The sequence below is a fragment of the Macaca mulatta genome, chromosome 16, assembly GCF_049350105.2.
Source record: "Macaca mulatta isolate MMU2019108-1 chromosome 16, T2T-MMU8v2.0, whole genome shotgun sequence".
Classification (NCBI taxonomy): Eukaryota; Metazoa; Chordata; class Mammalia; order Primates; family Cercopithecidae; genus Macaca; species Macaca mulatta.
Window position 1 is genome coordinate 44,996,052 of NC_133421.1, and position 20,135 is coordinate 45,016,186.

General features: G+C 41.9%; 1 protein-coding gene and 1 pseudogene across 2 annotated transcripts in view; one reads left to right on the forward strand and one right to left on the reverse strand.

Moving 5' to 3' along the window:
• The window catches only part of SLFN12L (schlafen family member 12 like), a 58,175-nt gene extending 45,474 nt beyond the window's left edge, over nt 1–12,701 (reverse strand). The window contains exon 1 of the mRNA XM_015119079.3: nt 12,426–12,701. The gene's annotated coding sequence lies outside the window, so the exon portion shown is untranslated. The remainder of the gene's footprint in view (nt 1–12,425) is intronic.
• LOC715800 (serine/threonine-protein phosphatase 4 regulatory subunit 2 pseudogene) lies at nt 3,035–4,756 on the forward strand (annotated as a pseudogene). The gene has a single exon (XR_013407162.1). The product of XR_013407162.1 is annotated as a serine/threonine-protein phosphatase 4 regulatory subunit 2 pseudogene (transcript).
• Nucleotides 12,702–20,135: the final 7,434 nt, after the last annotated feature.

Below are 20,135 nucleotides of genomic sequence, written 5' to 3' on the forward strand. Positions count from 1 at the left end.
AATACAAAAATTAGCTGGGCGTGGTGGTGGGCGCCTGTAGTCCTAGCTACTCAGGAGGCTGAGGAAGAGAATTGCTTGAACCCAGGAGGAGAAGATTACAGTGAGCTGAGATCGCGCCACTGCACTGCAGCCTGGTAGATTTTGGCTGGGCACAGTGGCTCACACCTGTAATACTAGCACTTTGGGAGGCCAAGGCAGGCAGATCACTTGAGGTCAGGAGTTCGAGACCAGCCTGGCCAACAGGGTGAAACCTCGTCTCTACTAAAAATACAAAAATTAGCCAGGCGTGGTGAATTAGCTGGGCGTGGTGGTGGGCGCCTGTAATCCCAGCTACTTGGGAGGCTGAGGCAGGAGAATTGCTTGAACCTGGGAGGTGGAGGTTGCAGTGAGCCAACATCATGCCAGTACACTCCAGCCTGGGCAACAGACGGAAACTTTCTCTCAAAAAAAAAAAAAAAAAAAGAAGTAGACTGTAGGTAAACACAAAATACATTTATTAATTTATGCAAAAATATTTACTGAGTTCCTGCTAAGTGCTGGGGGCTGGAGATTCAGCAGCAAATCAAGGGTGGACATACCCCCCACCTCTCAGAGCTTATAGTCTGGAGGAAATATGGTTGAATAAAACAACTGTAGTAATGCACAATAAGTACTCTGAAAGGGGAAGCACTTAATAGCAACCATCAACCTAATATGAATACGGAAACCTTCCAGGAGAAAAAGGCATCTAAGCTAAGATCTAAATTAGCCCAGTAAAGGAATCGATGATTAGGAGAAGGAATTAAAGCAATGAAATCAGAGTGAATAGTATGTGAGAAGGCCTGAAATCAGCAAAGAAAATAGTGTATTAAAGCAATAAAGAAATACTCAGGCCAGTGCAATGGCTCTCGCCTTCAATCCTAGCACTTTGGGAGGCCAAGGTGGGAGGATCATTTGAGCCAAGGAGTTTGAGACTAGCCTGGACAACATAATAAGACTCCATCTCTAAAAAGTAAAAATTAAAAAATTAGCCAGGAGTGGTGGTGAACATCTGTAGTCCCAGCTACTCAGGAGGCTGAGGCGGGAGGATCATGTGAGCCTGTGATTGCACCACTGCATTCCAGTCTAGGTGACAGAGAAAGACCCCGTCTTAACAGAAAAGAACAACAGACAGACAGAGAAGAAAGAGGAAAGAAAGAAAGAAGGAAGGAAGGAAGGAAGGAAGGAAAGAAGGAAGGAAGGAAGGAAGGAAGGAAGGAAGGAAGGAAGGAAGGAAGGAAGGAAGGAAGGAAGGAAGGAAAGAAGGAAGGAAGGAAGAAAGGAGAGAAAGAAAGAAAAAGAAAGAAAGAAGGAAAGAAAGAAAAGAAAGAGAAAGAAAGAAAGAAAAGAAGAAAGAAAGAAAGAAAGAAAGAAAGAAAGAAAGAAAGAAAGAAAGAAAGAAAGAAAGAAAGAAAGAAAGAAAGAAAGAGGAAGGAAGGAAGGAAGGAAAGAGAGGAAGGAAGGAAAGAAAGAGAGAAAAGAAAGAAAGAAAAGGAAAGGAGAGAGAGAGAGAAGGGAGGGAGGGAGGGAAATGCTCAGTCCGGCCAGAACTTAAGAGTGATGGGGGGCCAGGCACGGTGGCTCACATCTGTAATCCCAGCACTTTGGGAGGCTGAGGCAGGCAGATCACCTGAGGTCAGGAGTTAGAGACCAGCCTGGCCAACATGGCAAAACCCTGTTTCTACTAAAAATATAAAAAATTAGCCAGGTGTGGTAGTGGGCTTCTGTAATCCCAGCTACTCGGGAGGCTGGGGCAGGAGAATCGCTTGAACCCGAGAGGTAGAGGTTGCAGTAAGCTGAGACTGTGCCACCGCACTCCAGACTGGGTGACAGAGTGAGACCCTGTCTCAAGAAAAAAAAAAGAGCAATAGGGGGCGGGTGGTGACGTGACAGATGGTGAAAGAGGAGGCTAGGGAATTAGAAAAGGGCCACTACTTACAAAAGTGGAAAACCAAAGAAGAGTTTTAAGGATGGGAGTGGCATGAACACACAGAAGTTTTTAAAAAACACGTGATGGACGAAAAACAGACCTGCGGTTGCCAAAGGTTATGAGAAGGGGGAGGATACGATTACAAAGGAGTAGCACAAATAAGTTATTTATGGTTATAGAACTGTTCTGTATCCTGACAACATCGCAAGACTTAACAGCTCTAAAAAATGTGTTAGGGCCAGGTGCGGCGGCTCACGCCTGTAATCACAGCACTTTGTGAGGCCGAGGCAGGCAGACCTCTCACAAGGTCAGGAGTTGGAGATCAGCCTGATCAACATGGTGAAACACCATCTCTACTGAAAATAAGAAAATTAGCCAAGCGTGGTGGCGCGCGCCTGTAGTCCCAGCTACCCAGGAGGCTGAGGCAGGAGAATCACTTGATCCTGGGAGGTGGAGGTTGCAGTGAGCCGAGATCGTGCCACTGCACTCCATCCTGGGTGACAGAGTGAGACTCTGTCTCAAAAAAAAAAAAAAAGAAAAGAAAAGAAAAAGAAAAAAAGTGTTAAAACTCATAGAACTGTACATCAAAAAAGTTAATTTTACCGTATTCTAATTTTTTAAGGGGTAGAGGCACATTATTAATCCAGGGTGGAGAACCAATTAAAGAGGAGGAAACCAGTAGGGAGGTTCTGCAGTAATCCTGTGAGTATGATGGTGGCCGGGGCCTGAGTGGTAGCAGTGGGGATGAAAAGAATTGAGCACATCTGGGAGATATTTAGAAATGGTGCTGTGATTGACTAGATAGAAATAGGGAGAAAGGGTTAAAATTTGCCAATAAGTGATATCACTTATTGGCAAAATATCAATGATTATTGAAAGTGGGTAATTCACTAATAAGTATAAGTGGGATAAGTGGGAATTCACTATCCCATTCTCTCTACTTTTGTGCATATTTTTAAAGTTTCCATAAGTCATCAAACTGACCTCATCTATTAAATTTGGGTGGCAGACACATTGGTGTTTATTACATTGTTCTCTTTAATTCTTTGTAAGTTTGAAATAATTCATAACATTAAAAAATAAAAGGGAGGGTTGGTGGTAGCGGCTTGGGGAGGTGCTCGCTCTGCGCTCTGTGGGTCTCGCTCTCTCGCACGCTTCCCCGGCTCCCTTCGTTCCCCGGCCCCCTCCCCCGTCACCTGCGTGCCTAGTGTGTGCGAGGGAGGGGGCGGGCGTCGGGGGGATCGGGAGAGGCGTTCCGGTCCCGAGAGACCCGCGGAGGGAGGCGGAGATTGTGAGGGACGCCGGAAGCCATGGACGTCGAGAGGCTCCAGGAGGCGCTGAGAGATTTTGAGAAGAGGCGGGGAAAGGAAGTTTGTCCTATCCTGGATCAGTTTGTCACGTAGCCAAGACTGGAAAAACAATGATTTAGGGGTCCCAATTTAAAGGCTATTTTATTTTCAAACTGGAGAAAGTGATGGATGATTTCAGAACTTCAGCTCCTGAGCCAAGAGGTCCTCCCAACCCTAATGTCCAATATATTGCCTTTGACAAAATGAAGGAAAGAATACTGAAAATTGTCGCTGGATTTAATGGTATCCCTTTTACTGTTCAGCGACTGTGTGAATTGTTAACAGATCCAAGGAGAAACTATACAGGAACAGACAAATTTCTTAGAGGAGTAGAAAAGAATGTGATGGTTATTAGCTGTGTTTATCCTTCTTCAGAGAAAAACAATTCCAATAGTTTAAATCGAATGAATGGTGTTATGTTTCCTGGAAATTCACCAAGCTATACTGAGAGGTCTAATATAAATGGGCCTGGGACACCCAGGCCACTTAATCGATCAAAGATTTCTTTGTCAGCCCCCGTGACAAGAAATGGCTTGCCTGAGAGCACAGACAGCAAAGAGGCAAGTTTGCAGCAAAATGAGGAGAAAAATCACAGTGACTCTTTGACATCTGAATCAGAAGTTTCCTCGGTGAGCCCTTTGAAAAATAAACATCCAGATGAATATGCTGTGGAAGCTGAGGGGCATAAGGTAAAAAGACTCAAGTTTGACAAAGAAGGTGAAGTCGGAGAAACAGCCAGTCAAACGACTTCCAGCGAAATTTCTTCAGCTATGGTAGAAAAAACAGAAGCATCATCATCTCAGGATAAAGACAAAGAAAGCCCTTGTACCCAGCAGCACTGTCCAGAAGAGGATGAAGAAGAGGATGAAGAGGAAGAAGAGTCTTTTATGTCATCAAGACAAATGATCCCAGAAAGAAAAAAATCAAGAAAAAGAATCTGATGATGCCTTAACTGTGAACGAAGAGACTTCTGAGGAAAATAATCAAATGGAGGAATCTGATGTGTCTCAAGCTGAGAAAGATTTACTACATTCGGAAGGTAGTGAAAACGAAGGCCTTGAAAGTAGTGGTTCTTCTGACTGTCGTGAAACAGAAGAATTAGTTGGATCCAATCCCAGTAAAACTGGAGAGATTCTTTCAGAATCATCCATGGAAAATGATGACGAAGCCACAGAAGTTACCGATGAACCAATGGAACAAGACTAACTATTTAGAAACATTTAGATGCAGTATTTTACATACAGTTCTGGTTTTAACACTGTATAAAACTTTTATGGAATAAAGTGGACCTTTAGTTTTACAAAAGAAGCAGGTTGTAAAATGAAGTACTTTATGGATAATTCCTGAAAGAGTTGTACATGTAAGAACTGTGAACATCAGCTCCTCTGGGTCCTGCTTACTTTCCCACTGACTTTCTTTCCTTCTTTCTTTCTTTCTTTCTTTCTTTCTTTCTTTTCTTGGTCTGGGCAAATCAGTGGTTTGTGTATAGATTTTTTTTTTTAATTTAGGATTAAAGTTTTGAAACTGGAAGGTAATTATAATTTTGAAAACTTTTTTGAGATTATCACATTTAGTTTATACATATGCAAGAAGCTTTTTGTCTCTTTCTGATAGCTCTAGCAGTTTGCATATTTTGGTTATAGTTTCAACATTTTAACGTGTGAATTATAGGGTTTCATGCTGGTTTCCAGATTTTATTGTTTGGCTACATACAATGGAACTTTAAGTCATATATACATATATTTTATATATATATATATAATTAATCTAAGGGGGGAATGTTATATTTTTCTGTTTCTATAAGAGATGAAAACAGTGGATACTTTTTCTATTGGTAATGATTGAGTTCACCTCTTTCAGAAGACATTTTATTTCTCTTCTGAGTAACTGAAATAAAATCTGGTCCTTATGCTATAATCCCAGCACTTTGGGAGGCCAAGGCGAGCTGATCATGAGGTCAGGAGATCGAGACCATCCTGGCTAACACAGTGAAACCCCGTCTCTACGAAAAATAAAAAAAAATAGCTGGGTGTGGTGGCAGGCACCTGTAGTCCCAGCTACTTGGGAGGCTGAGGCAGGAGAATGGCGTGAACTCAGGAGGTGGAGCTTGCAGTGAGCCAAGATGGTGCCACTGCACTTCAGCCTGGGTGACAGAGCAAGACTCTGTCTCAGAAAAAAAAAAAAATCTGGCCCTTGTGAAACCCTGGAAGTCTTGAGTCTGTTGAATGGAATGTGTTAAACACATTCCAAGAAAGCTGTTCAAACTCAAATTCTTTTGTATACTTCTGAGGTGCCTGAGAAAAAGACTTCATTATTTATGAGAAAATATGCTTTATCTTGGAAATTGTGTTCAAATGTTAGCTTACTATTTTGTAGAATGAATGTTTATGAAGCTGATATGAGACCGTGTCAGAAGAACCAAGCAGGTTCCTTGATCTTTTGCTTGCTTTCTGAACATTGTGAATATTACACGTCTTTCTAAATTATTCTAGTGTATGCAAATGTGAATGGTATGAAACACCACTGTACTGGAAGAATTAACATATTACTTTAGTATGCACCTGAACTAAATGACTGAAGCTTTAGGGGTGCATAGAAACCACCATAATTTGTATGACATTTTGAAGTGAATTAAATATTTTTGAACATGCTTCTTTGACAGCCAGTGTTATATTTTTCAGATCAACACAAAGCACAATGATTACTCTAAATTCAATATTTTCAAATTTACATATTTAAAGTCATGGAAGCTGCAACTTCCCTGTCAAAATTACTGGCTGCCAAATTTATACCTGTTTCTTCAGCTGTACCTTTTTATATTTAGAGTTTTAAAATTTCTGTAAAGTAGATTTTGTAGAATGTAATGTGTTCACTGCCTTTGTGAAGTGGTATATAATTGTATAATTTCTGTGTATAAACTGAGTGCTTGGGCTTTCAATACTAATATTCAAATAAAGCAATAAATATTAATGTTATTTAAAATTTTAAAAAATCCTTTACCTCCAAAAAATTTGAAGGGGAGTGGGACATAGGCATTTAGAATATTGGTAAGAAAGTAGTTAAACTCTTTGGGAGGCCAAGGCAGGTGGATCACATGGTCAAGAAATCAAGACTATCTTGGCCAACATGGTGAAACACCGTCTCTACTAAAAATACGAAAAATTAGCCGGGCATGGTGGCAAGCTCCTGTAGTCCCAGCTACTCGGGAGGCTGAGGCAGGAGAATCACTTGAACCCGGGAGGTGGAGGTTGCAGTGAGCCGAGATTGTGCCACTGCACTCCAGCGTGGCGACAGAGCGAGACTCCCGCTCTTTTTCAAAAAAAAGAAAGAAGGAAGGAAGGGAGGGAGAGAGGGAGGGAGGGGAGGGGTGGGGAGGGAGAGAGAGAGAGAGAGAAGAAAGAAAGAGAGAGAGAAAGAGAGAGAAAGAAGGAAGGAAGGAAAGAAAGAAAAAGAAAGAAAGAAAGAAAGAAAGAAAGAAAAAGAAAGAAAGAAAGAAAGAAAGAAAGAAAGAAAGAAAGAAAGAAAGAAAGAAAGAAAGAAAGAAAGAAAGAAAGAAAGAAAGAAAGAAAGAGAAAGAAGGAAAACAGAAAGAAGAGAGAAGTTAAACTTTTGGACTATACATTCTTAGGTGGATAGTGGGGGAAATGAAGATGGTTGAGGGAGGTGGTAAATCTGACAAATGAAGTAAAAGAAAGATCAATGATTCTTAGTCTTTTTTATTTCAAAGAACTTGTATTTGAGAGTGGTTGTGCAAATCAATAAAACTTAGCCATGCTGTAGTGAGAAGGGGGCTCTTAAGACTCTCGGAATTGTGCCACAACCTGCACAGTCACTTTCTCTTTTGCTTGACTATGCATTCGTGCATGCCATGAAAACATTTCATTATTTGATTCAGTCATGCAGGAAACATTCAATGAAAGCTCACACTAAACACAGTGCTGTGAGAGATACAAAGAATCTGCCTGCTGGGGACAAATGGTTTAGGTCACATCAAATTGCCATGACATGGCTTAAACATATCTGGAGAAAAATCCATAGCCCCAAATGCCTGTATTGGTTAAAGAGAAAGATAAAAGTAGAGTGAATTGTATCAACATTTACAGAACTTAGAATAAGAACTAGATCACAGAGGAATACAAAATAAAGGGAATAATAAGTGTAAGGGCAGGAGGAAATTGAAAAATCAGAAAGCAATTTATTTGATTACTTAATAAGATTAAAAGTTTTGTTTTTCCTTGTTTTGCTTTTTTGTCTAGTTTTCCATCTTTTTAGACAACTCACTAATGTCTTTATTTTTTTCACTAGCATCTTTATTATTTTTTAAAAATGAACAAATAAAATGGTGGTTGATGCAGGTGCAAAAAGGAAATAGACTTCTAAGCAGGAAATTATGTAGAAGGTGAAATCTTTCACAATCTTACTCATATGTCTGATATGCTCCTTGTAATAAAACTTACAACTGTCTTCTTCTATATTTTATGACCATTAAAACAACCTTGTCAGATTATTTATGCAAAGTGCCATTTGTGACATATAAGCTTTAAAGTTTTAATGTTTATTCCTATGGACATATTCTTTCAAGTATAGCATGCCATTGGTTTCCTTGGATAAAATTTTCATATTGGCAGCTCTCTTCTTTTATTTTATTTATTTATTTATTTATTTATTTATTTTTGAGATGGAGTTTCGCTCTTGTTGCCCAGGCTGGAGTGCAGTGGCACGATCTCGGTTCACTGCAACCTCCATCTCCCAGGTTCAAGTGAGTCTCCTGCCTTAGCCTCCCAAGTACTGGAATTACAGGTGCCCACCACCATGCCTGGCTAATATTTATTTATTTATTTATTTATTTATTTTTAAATATTTATTTATTTATTTTAATATTTATTTATTTATTATTTATTTATTTATTTTAGACGGGGTTTCATCATGTTGGCCAGGATCGTCGTGAAATCCTGACCTCAGGTGATCCACTCACCTCGGCCTCCCAAAGTGCTAGGATTATAGGTGTGAGCCACCGGGCCCGGTCTGGCAACTCTCTTCTATATCTAAAATTATTTTGTATCAAATAGAAAATAATAGAAATAGAAATCGAAAAGTCTGAATTATTTTGTATGAAATAGAAACCTCAAGAACTGCTCATCTATTCTTCTCCCTTTAAGACCTAAAGAAAAAAATAAATACACAGAAAACTCTAGTAGATTTCTTCCTCTAAAATAATACCTGAGAAAGATTTGTTTCCATCAAAATATGTATTAAGAAATTTGAGGGCCGGGCGCGGTGGCTCAAGCCTGTAATCCCAGCACTTTGGGAGGCCGAGACGGGAGGATCACAAGGTCAGGAGATCGAGACCATCCTGGCTAACACGGTGAAACCCTGTCGCTACTAAAAAAAATACAAAAAACTAGCCGGGCGAGGTGGCAGGCGCCTGTAGTCCCAGCTACTCGGGAGGCTGAGGCAGGAGAATGGCGCAAACCCGGGAGGCAGAGCTTGCAGTGAGCTGAGATCCGGCCACTGCACTCCACCCTGGGCGACAGAGCCAGACTCCGTCTCAAAAAAAAAAAAAAAAAGAAAAAAGAAATTTGAAAACATAAATGAATAGTTTTTAAAAATAGGCACAGATGGCCGGGCGCGGTGGCTCAAGCCTGTAATCCCAGCACTTTGGGAGGCCGAGACAGGCGGATCACGAGGTCAGGAGATCAAGACCATCCTGGCTAACACGGTGAAACCCCGTCTCTACTAAAAAATACAAAAAAAAACTAGCCGGGCGAGGTGGCGGGCGCCTGTAGTCCCAGCTACTCGGGAGGCTGAGGCAAGAGAATGGCGTAAACCCGGGAGGCGGAGCTTGCAGTGAGCTGAGATCTGGCCACTGCACTCCAGCCTGGGCGGCAGAGCCAGACTCCCTCTCAAAAAAAAAAAAAAATAGGCACAGGTCAGGCACGATGGCTCACGCCTGTAATCCTAACACTTTGGGAGGCTGAGGCAGGTGGATCAACATAGTGAAACCCCAACTCTACTAAAAATACAAAAATTAGCTGGGCGTGGTGGCGCATGCCTGTAATCCCAGGTATTTGGGAGGTTGAGGAAGGAGAATCGCTTGAACCCGGGAGGTGGAGGTTGCGGTGAGCCAAGATGGTACCACTGCACTCCCCTGCACAAAAGGGGGTGAGACTCCATTTCAAAAAAATAAAAGGCGCAAAAACAAAACTTGTTTGATAAAAAAATTGGAGGATGTTAGGCAGGCAGACACGGCATCAGACGAACATTTTTTAAAGTTCTTTCTAGCTGAAGCAGGCTAGAGCAGTCATGGAAAAGACCTTTCAGGATATGGTTTCAGCAGCCCAAATGAGAACAGATGGTGACGTAGACTAAGGTGGTGACAATGGAGAAGTAGGCAGAGTTGAGAGAGATTTAGAATTAAGCCGGCAGAGTTGAGAGAGATTTAGAAGTAAGCCGAGGGGCCTGGCGATTGATGGCAATTCGTGTCTATTATTTTCATTGCTCCTCTTCCATCTCAATCCAATGGATAAGAACCAGAATGGGCCCAGTCACTGGTGGGAGCTGTTTATGAGATACGGCTTCTCACCCCAGATTAAAAACCGTAGCTTAGCCAAACACTGAAAGGGAGAAAGGATCCAAATGTGGAGAGAGAACCCGGATATATGCCAAAGCTTAAGCAGCCAGAAGCAGAAATCTCTACCAAGGCCTGGGATCAAGAATTCTGATATAAGAAGATCAAATCAATCAAGTCCAGATTAAAAACAAAGGGCATAGTAGGAAGATTGATGTTTGTGCTCCTCATGAGCTGAAAGAGCTAACATTTATTGAGCCAGGAACTGTACCAAAACCTTTATATACATAATCTCATTGATTCCTCACAACAAATACTGTTACCTTTATTTTATCAATGAGGAAGCGGAGGTTGGGGGACATATTCAGAGTCATATGAGTGAGGCTCAAATCCAGGAGTATTTGATTCTAAATGCTAGTGCTTCTAATTAAAACCTAGACTCTGTCTCTCTCTCTCTCTCTCTCTCTTTTTTTTTTTTTTTTTTTTTTTTTTTTTTTTTTTTTTTAGCAACAGGGTCTCGCTGTCATCCAGACTGGAGTGCAGTGGTGCAGTCATAGCTCATTGCAGCCTTCAGCTCCTGAACTCAAGCAGTCCTCCCACCTCAGCCTCCCAAGTAGCTGGGACTACAGGTGTATGCCACCATGCCTGGCTAGTTTTCTTGTTTTTCTTTTTGAGACAGATTCTCGCTCTGCTGCCCAGGCTTGAAGGCAGTGGTGGGATCTCGGCTCACTGCACCCTCCACCTCCTGGGTTCAAGTGATCCTTCCACCTCAGCCTCCTGAGTAGCTGGAATGACCGGCACGCACCACTACTCCCAGGTAATTTTTGTATTTTTAGTAGAGACAGTGTTTTACCATGTTGGCCAGTCTGGTCTTAAACCCCTGACTTCAAATGATCCACCTTCCTCGGCCTCCCAGAGTGCTGGGATTACAGGCGTGAGCCACCGCACCCGGCCCTGGCTAGTTTTTCTGTTTTTTTGTTTTGTGGAGATGGGGTCTTGCTATGTTACCCAGGCTGTTCTCAAACTTCTGGGCTCAAGCAATCCTCCCACCTTGACCTCCCAAAGTGCTGGGATTACAGGCATAAGCGACCACACCCGGCCCAAAATCTAGACTCTTAATCATTGTGCAAACTGGTCTCCCAAATTATTAGGCCTCTTGGAAGACAAGAGAGTTTTCATTACTCTGGTAAGAATAACCGTTCTGGAATAATCTCCCTAGTATTTGTGATAGCATTTATTTTATAAAACACATTTGATAACAAGAACAACATGGGTCTATTTCTGTTAAACACAGGCAAGCAAAAGTCATACGTAAAAACATAGCTAGACAGAACACATAGGGCTTTCACAAGTATCTACTTTAATTAATGTCAGTAAACAACATAACCCAATGCAGTGACGCACTTGCAAAAATTACATCTCAATCCAACTAGATCATAGTTTCCCAGTCAACACAGCTTAAGTTTCTCTGAAAACAAAACAGTATATATATTATGAAAAACAAGAAAACACAGTTGGGCTCAGTGGCTCATGCCTGTAATCCCAGCACTTTGGGAGGCTAAGGTGGGCAGATTGCTTGAGCCCAGGAGGTTGAGACCAGTCTGAGCAGGGAAATCCAGTCTCTACAAAATACAAAAAAATTAGCTGGGTGTGGTGGTGCCTGGTCTATAGTCTCAGCTCCTCCAGAGAGTCTGAGATGGGAGGATCACTTGAGCCTGGGGAGGTCGAGACTGCAGTGAGCCACGATTGCATCACCGCACTCCAGCCTGGGTGACAGAGTGAGATCCTGTCTCAAAAAAAAGAAAAATCAAAATAAGAAAACCCTTTTCATAGCGATGAAGCAATCAGCTAACTGCTAAAGAATCTTCACAGGCACGGCCGGGTACAGTGGATCACGCCTGTAATCCCAGCACATTGGGAGGCCACGGCAGGACGATTGCTTGAGGTCAGGAGTTTGAAACCAGCCTGGTCAATCTAGCAAGACTTCCTCTCTACAGAAACAAAAAAAATTAGCCAGGTACCCTCGTGCTCAGTGCCTGTAGTCCCAGCACTTTCAAAGGCTGAAGCGGGAAGATGCTTTGAGCCTTGGAAGGTCGAGGCTGCAGTGAGTTGTGATTGCGCCACTGCACGCCAGCCTGGGTGAAAGAGCAAGACCCTGTCTCAAAAAAAAAAGAATCTTCACAAGCATCCCTTCCTCCCAAGGCTCCTCCCTTGTCTCATCTGAAGGTTTGCTCCCCAGAACTATGAGAACCCTCTACATCTCTCTTTCTCAGCCCAGCCAAGATGCGGGACTCTCTGGGCTGGAGTCCTACATCCCAGGCCTCAGCTACAAGGTGAGTCCAGTCTAAGGGCCAGCTCCTCTCATTGTCTATTTCATTTATTTATTAAAAGTGTAGACGTGAAGTGTCTACTTCGTCCTCTCTTGCTTAAAGTGGGTATGTCTCGAAGGGTCTACAGCCACAGAGGGGATTTTCATCTGAGAGTTATGAGGTCTCTTTGAGAGACTCTGCATTCCATTGAATAGGCATGGCTTAGATCTCTCCGGACAATCTGTACTTACCTTGCGAATTAAAAGATTCCACAGGGTTGAGATGCTGAAAAGATGAGAAAGTTCCACGAGTTCTGATATACTTAGGAGTCCCTGCAGTTGTGGCTGAGGACAGTGGTAACCCTCAAAGGCTAGAAATGGCTCTCAAATCTGAGCTCTCTGCAGAAAAACAAGCCCAGGAAAAAGACTGCTTTGGTATTTCTGAGACTGAAACTGGAAGGTTGCCGCCTTTTTTAAGTTTCCATTTCTCAGAATGCTCCTACTCACTTTAGGCCTGCCTTTCTAGCTTCAAGGGGGAAAAAAAGTGCTATTTCCTGCTTATCAGTAGAGTAAGTGGGTTAAAGACTAGTTCTGGCTAAAGACTAAAGAAACTTTATCAGAAGAAATCCTTCAAACACTCTGGAGAACAATGCTACAAAAAAGTTTTTTTTGGATACACACCAAACTGTTATTAAGGATTACTCTCTCAGGAGTGGAACTGGAGAGGAAGAAGATGGAAAGGGAGGAGAGAATTGTTACCTCGTACAGTAGGCCTGAGTTACTCAAGAAATATTTTTCTGTTGGCAAGGAAAAGGGAAAAAACAAAATGAAAAGAAACAGTGAAAGAGCCAGAAAGGAAATTAAACGGTGCATCTCACTGACTTTCTCTTTTAATTTTTATAGTAGCCTACATAATCCTAATAGTTGTAACTGCAGCCGAGATGAAATTCCTGCTGGATTCACTGTTATTAATTTAGCTGCCAATACTGTTGCTATCGTTCTAATCAAGTTCCTGCTAATTTTTGACCTGCTGTCTCCCTCAACAGCCCACAGGAGTCACAATTCCCTTGAGCTCTTGTTGGTTTCTTGTTCCATTTCTTTTGGGTGTCTATCTTTATACATTGAAAAAATTATTACAGTGTGGATTTAGCAATCATTTTTAGGTATAAGAAAAGGTGCTGTGCACTAGAGGTAATTGAATTAGAGATGTCATTCATTAATCAGATAATTAGTTCCCAATCTTGGCTGCTTGTCCAAATCCTTTGGCATGCTTTTTAAAAATTCAGATGCTAAGGTCCTTCCCCAGACATTCTGAATTAGACTATCAAGTAGCGGTGCAATATCATCAGGAGATAGAGAAATATCACATATACACAACACACATACATAAGCATAAAGAGACTGACACAAGCAGATCTTAAAATTTTCATTTAAAATCTTAGCCATGAATTAGGTATACATAAACACAAAATTTAATACTTTTGGTAAAAGTTCTCATTTTTGCCTATTAATATTTTCTTTCGATCTCATCTTTCCATAGATATTTGTTTAGGATGACAGCTTTCTTTAAAAACAAAATCCTTTTAGATATAAAAGTTCAAATCTTCAAAGCTGTACCTATCTTAATTATGACTCAAAACCAGTAAGTTTTTATAGCTTAAAATCAATAAGGCTTTTATCACTTAACCACGGATGCAAGAGGCATCCCCAAGGAGGATGCAAGCCATGCAGCCCTTTTGCCGGGCGCGGTGGCTCACGCCTGTAATCCCAGTATTTTGGGAGGCTGCAGTGGGCGGATCACTTGAGGTCAGGAGTTCGAGACCAGCCTGGCTAATACGGTGAAACCCCGTCTCTACAAAAAATACAAAAATTAGCCGGGCGTGGTGGCGCACGTCTGAAATTCCAGATACTCGGGAGACTGAGGCAGGAGAATCACTTGAGCCTGTTGAGGTGGAGGTTATAGTGACTGAGATCACGCCACTGCACTCCAGCGTGGGCGACAGAGTGAAACCGTGTCTCAAAAATAAAAAAGACAATGAAGGTTCAGATGACAAACGCCTCTTATGGACTGGGACCTTTTATTAAGACAAACTTCTCTGAGAGCTGGCACAGTTGGACGAAAATGCTGCTTATCTTAGAACTTGGGTTCCAGGCTGGCCCCCCGATGCAAACCAGCAACACTTGCGCCCCCTGGCGGCGAAGACCAGAGAGACTATTTTAAAACCAGGCTCTCGGGACATAAAAAGAAGAATCTCATCTTATGATTTTCTTCCTTGTGACAAACAGCACAAACGACATCGACAATGCACACAAGGACTTTTTATTATTCCTGGGAGGCTGTGGATCATACCCAGACCAAATTTATAAAAGTTACAATTCAAAGAACTCATTCTTACAAATGTTTTTCTCCTGCCGATCTGAATTTGGAAAGGAAAAGACAAGGAAAATGTTTAACGTTCTCCTCTCTACAGGGCACTGCAGGTAGATATGTGGGGGAGCTGACTTTGGTAAGAATTTTTACCTTTTGCAGGTTCTGTCAGCTCTTCCGGGATCCCACCCACAGGCTCTGAAGTGACTGGCGCATCCCAGCCTTCTAGGGTCCCATTTTCACTACCAGAAACTATAGGGGAGGCAAAACTTTACTTCTGTTCTCTTAGGGATTTTGGCTAGGCCTGAGGATTAAATTGGCCTATGACAGATTAACAAGAGAAAAACATACAGATTTTTACATATAGGAGCCCCTACAGAAAATTGAAGAAGTGCCGAAACCTAAATGCTTGTGTAGTAGGATGAGCAAAGAGTGCAACTGTAGAAAAGTAATTACATTAAATTATGTGTGGAGGCAAAGGAGGATAAGGGTTATTTTAGCAAGGTCTGTTTATAGAGGATTATGACCCCTGTCAAATAATGCTTTTTCTTCTCCTGGTACAGAGACGGCATCTTTCACATGGGACTTTTATCTCCTGTTTTCAGGAAGAAAAAAAGATTAAGATTCCCTTTTTGCACCTTCTTTTTTTTTTTTTTTTTTTTTTTTTTTTTTTTTTTTTTTTTTTTTTGAGACGGAGTCTCGCTCTGTCGCCTGGGCTGGAGTGCAGTGGCCGGATCTCAGCTCACTGCAAGCTCTGACTCCCGGGTTCACACCATTCTCCTGCCTCAGCCTCCCAAGTAGCTGGGACTACAGGCGCCCGCTACCTTGCCCTGCTAGTTTTTTGTATTTTTTAGTAGAGACGGGGTTTCACCGTGTTAGCCAGGATGGTCTCGATCTCCTGACCTCGTGATCCGCCCGTCTCGGCCTCCCAAAGTGCTGGGATTACAGGCTTGAGCCACCGCGCCCGGCCTATTTTCTTTTTATTATTATTATTATTTCAACAGTTTTGGGGGAACAGGTGGTGTTGGTTACATGGATAATTCTTCAGTCGTAATTGCTGAGATTTTGGTGCACCCATCACCCGAGCAGTGTACACTGCACCCAATGTGTAGCCTTTTATCCCTCACCCTTCTCCCACCCTTCCCCCGAGTCCTCAAAGTCCGTTATATTATTTTTATGCCTTTGTGTCTTCATATGCATCTGCTACTTTCAAGTGCCTTTAGCTCAAAATAATCCTTGTGCCAAAATGGCATATTTGGGGACAACCGATTCTGCCACCCTTCAGTACCTTTAGCCAAACAGAGGTTTGCTTTACAGACCTCCTGATTTCTGTGCCTGGCAACTGCACAAGGAGGGCACACTCACTTACCATCTTCCCACAATGACCCATGGGGAAGCAAGGAAAGAAGGTTGCTTCTGTCCTAATTGTGTTGCTCTGTTGCGCAGTTCCCTAAAATGTCTGCCCCCACCCCACCCTACCCCACTCTACCCCATATTTTATGGAGTTAGGTGAAGAGCTTTCTCCTCCTTTACTTGCCCATCATCTTCTTCCCTATAGGCATGAGTTCCGGCTGCTCATGAAACCAGTTGGAACGTAAGGAGCACTACTGCACTGATAATCTTGGCTCCTTACTCAAAGGCACTGAGAACCACCTCTCCCTAGGCTGCAATGTGGGAAATGCCTCACATACTATATGGGAGACTGCAGAGAAGAAATGGGTCACTGGAACAATCAACCCAAACAGGATATAAAATGGAATGTATGCTATGATTACAACTCTGCTAAAATATATCTGCCAGTAGACTAGCCCAGGAAATGAACAAGCAAAAGTGAAAGCAGTTGCATGATTCGGCGGTAATAATAGGGATTGAATTTTCTTTTGTGGTTCTCTATTTTCTAATCTTTCTATAATGTAATTATATAGAACTTGTAATGACAGATATATCTTTTATGTTTCTTAGTATACAAAATGCTATCCTCTGAACATTTTCCTATTATGTAAGTCATTTACGTAATCATATTGATTTTGTAGAAAAATTTAGAGGCTAAGAATGCCATCAGTATTCTAAGTGTATTTGATCCAAGTCTCAACATAAAATCAAATGAATTACTGTCAACACAGAAGGAGACTTATGCCTTTAACTTTGAAGTACAAACAGAAGAACATAGAAGCTAACATGGACTTTGGAGTCGGACAGACACGGGTTCAGATCTCAGACTCAGAACTTGCTAGTGCTGTGATCTTGGGTAAGGTATTTATGATTTATTTGTTTATTTATTTACTTATTTATTTATTTTTAGAGCTAGAGTCTTGTGGTGTTCTCCAGGTTGGAGTACAGTAGTATGATCATGGCTCACTGTAACCTTGAACTCTCGGGCTTAGACAATCCTTCCACCTCAGTCTCCCAAGTAGCTGGACTACAGGAGCGTGCCACCACACCCTGCTAATTTAAAAAAGATTTTTATAGAGATAGGGTCTCTCTATATTGCCCAGGCTGGTCTCAAACTCCTGGCCTCAAGTAATCCTCCAGCTTTGGCCTCCTAAGGTGCTGGGATCACAGGTGTGAGCCATCAAAACTGGCCCTAAGTATTTATCTTTTAAGTCAGAGTCTTCTCAGCTGTCAATTGGAACTATTAAGATCTAAAATTTATTGAGAGCTTTCCACATACTATGCTTTATTTAAATGTCTTATTTATTTGTTTGTTTGTTTATTTTTTGAGACGGAGTCTCACTCTGTCGTCCAGGCTGGAATGCAGTAGCATGATCTTGGCTCACTGCAACCTCTGCCTCCCGGGCTCAAGTGATTCTTCTGCCTCAGCCTCCCAAGTATCTGGGATTACAGGTGCGTGCCACCACACCCAGCTAATTGTTTTGTATTTTTAGTAGACACAGAGTTTCACCATGGTGGCCAGGCTGGTCTTGAACTCTTGACCTAAAGTGATCTTCTTGCCTCAGCCTCTCAAAGTGCTAGAATTTCAGGCATGAGCCACCGTGCCCAGCCAATGTCATATTTATTTATTATTTTTACTTTTTCAGGCAGTATCATGCTCTGTCCCCCAGGCTACAGTGTAGCGGCTTTCTGTAGCCTCAACCTCCTGGTTGATCAAGTGGTCCTCCCACCTCAGCCCCCAAAGTAGCTGAGACTACTGGCACGCATCACCATGCCTGACAAATTTTGGGGGCTTGTTCGTTTGTTTGTTTTGTGGAGATGGGGTTTCACCATGTTACCCAGGCTGGTCTCAAACTCTTGGGCTGAAGTGATCCACCTGCCTCGGCTTCGCAAAATGCTGGGATTACAGGTGTCAGCCACCATGGTCAACCTAAATGTACTATTAGCTTTCAATCTTCATATTTACCTTAAGACATAGGTATGAATTTTATCTCTGTTTTATAGATGAGAAAACTGAATCTTAAAGAGGTAAAGTAACTTGCTCAAGGTCATCCAGCCAATTAAGAATAGAATTGGAATTCCATGCCAGAGTTGATCTGACCCCTGGACTCAAGCTCTTAACACTTACACTGCCTTATCCTACCTTACTGCTATACATAATTCAAAGACTGGCTGGGGGTTTAAAAGATATATTTTTAAAACAATTTGCACCATGTCTAGCACATACTAAGCACTTAATATATGTTTGTTGTAACTGTATGTGTCAGAGGAGACATCAATGGGACTGTAAAGGTATTTTGATGTATTAGCCTTTGGCTGGTGGGGTTTGTCATATTTGGCTGGCTAGGAAGGAAGCACCTGCTTCCTTCATTGTCTCCCCCTCTACCACACGCCTCTTTCAAGCTATACAACTGGGCAAAGACAGCCTTCCCTGATTAAAGCAGGGATGAGGGACTTTATCTGCAATTGGTCCAAGAGAACTCTGAAGTAGTAAACAATAACAAGAGAAAATACATAGTGGCTATGTCTTAATTTCTCATTCACACCTATTTTAAATTGAGAATGAAAGAAGGAACAAAAGTGAAAACTGATCCTGTTTCTTTCAAAATCATGTTTGCCTTCTGTTAACTGAAGATATTGAATGGGGCAGCTAAGGGCCCTACTTCCCTTTGTGAATGAGGTAGATTCAGAGAGAAAACACTGTCCCTGGAACTTTCTAAATGCCCATTTCCTTTGATAATCAGCAATATCTGCTCTGACGTTGTACCTATATTTGTCTGGGATTTTAAGGGAAGGAAGGTGGGGACATCATAATTCTACATCACCAGGAAATGCCTGCAAGGTTGCAAGGGGAGAAGGTAAGATGCAGCAGTCTTAGAGGGGATCTGGCAGTTCATGTCAGTAGGGTCTGACCTTGGATGGATCAGGAAGATGACCAGAGTCTGATCCTGAGCTTTGCAGATCAAGAAATTCCGATTTTTCCAGAATGATCAAGAGGCTCTGTGATGACTGCAGATATTAAGTGTAGGAAACAGAATAGGCTAGTCAGCTGTGTGCTTACAATAAAGGCTAAAACTTTCCAGAGACAAGAGCTTGACAGAGGACCCTGATGGAAAACATAAGTATTCTTGTTCACTCTGAATATTCCAGCATACACTGGAGAATATTTTCAGAGTATTTATAACTTCTCAGAGTTTGGATTATGAGAATAAGGATTCTATTTAAATGTCACATTTAACAAGCTTGGCCACTTAGTTGATATGTGACTTTGAGAAAGTGAAATTCTCTGTGCTTCAGCTGTATCATTTACGAAGTAGAGATAATGTGTAGATATTTCATAGAGTTGTTGTGAGAATGTATGCAAAGCATTTAGCAAATTGTAGCTGATTATAGTAAGATTTCAATAAATAGTAGCATGCATTTATTATAAACTTTGTATTTATTTCAGATTGAAGCTTCTTGAAAATAATTTTATGTTCAGCTTGCCCAAAACCTTGGGGAAACGGAGGCAAGTCAGCTTCATAGAAGATCGAGTTGACCTCTGCAGTTTCTCCTCGTTTCTCAAATGAGTTTCTCCATGTCAGAGTTTCTCCTTTTAAAAAGTCCTCTTTCGGCTGGGCACAGTGGCTCACACCTGTAATCCCAGCACTTTGGGAGGCTGAGGCAAGTGGTTGCTTGAGCTCAGGAGTTTGAGACCAGCCTGGGCAAGATGGCAAAATCCTGTCTCTACAAAAAGTGCCAAAATTATCCAGGCGTGGTGGCGCACACCTGTAGTCCCAGCTACTCAGAAGCTGAGGTGGGAGGATCGCCTGATCCTGGGAAGTCGAGGCTGCAGAGAGCTGTGATTGCGCTACTGCACCCCAATGTGAGCAAAAAGAATCAGACCCTGTCTCAAAAAAAAATTTAATTAAAAATATATTAAAAGGTTCTGTTCATAGTCAGAGGCATCTTTTCTTTTCTCTTTGTACCCTATGTCAGTTTTAAGTGACCACAGATTTTTTTTTTTTAATACAGTGTCGAACTTATATAATTCATGTTTCTACCCATAGTTCTCCAAGTTAAGTGCTTCCTCTGCAGCTCTGGGTTAGGGTGGTGAGCCTTAGTTTCACTCTCTGTGCTCCCTTGCAGCCCTTTTAGAGTCACCCGTTTCCAAGATATCATTGCCTTTTTTGTCATCAGAACCTGATGTCAGCATTTTGTTC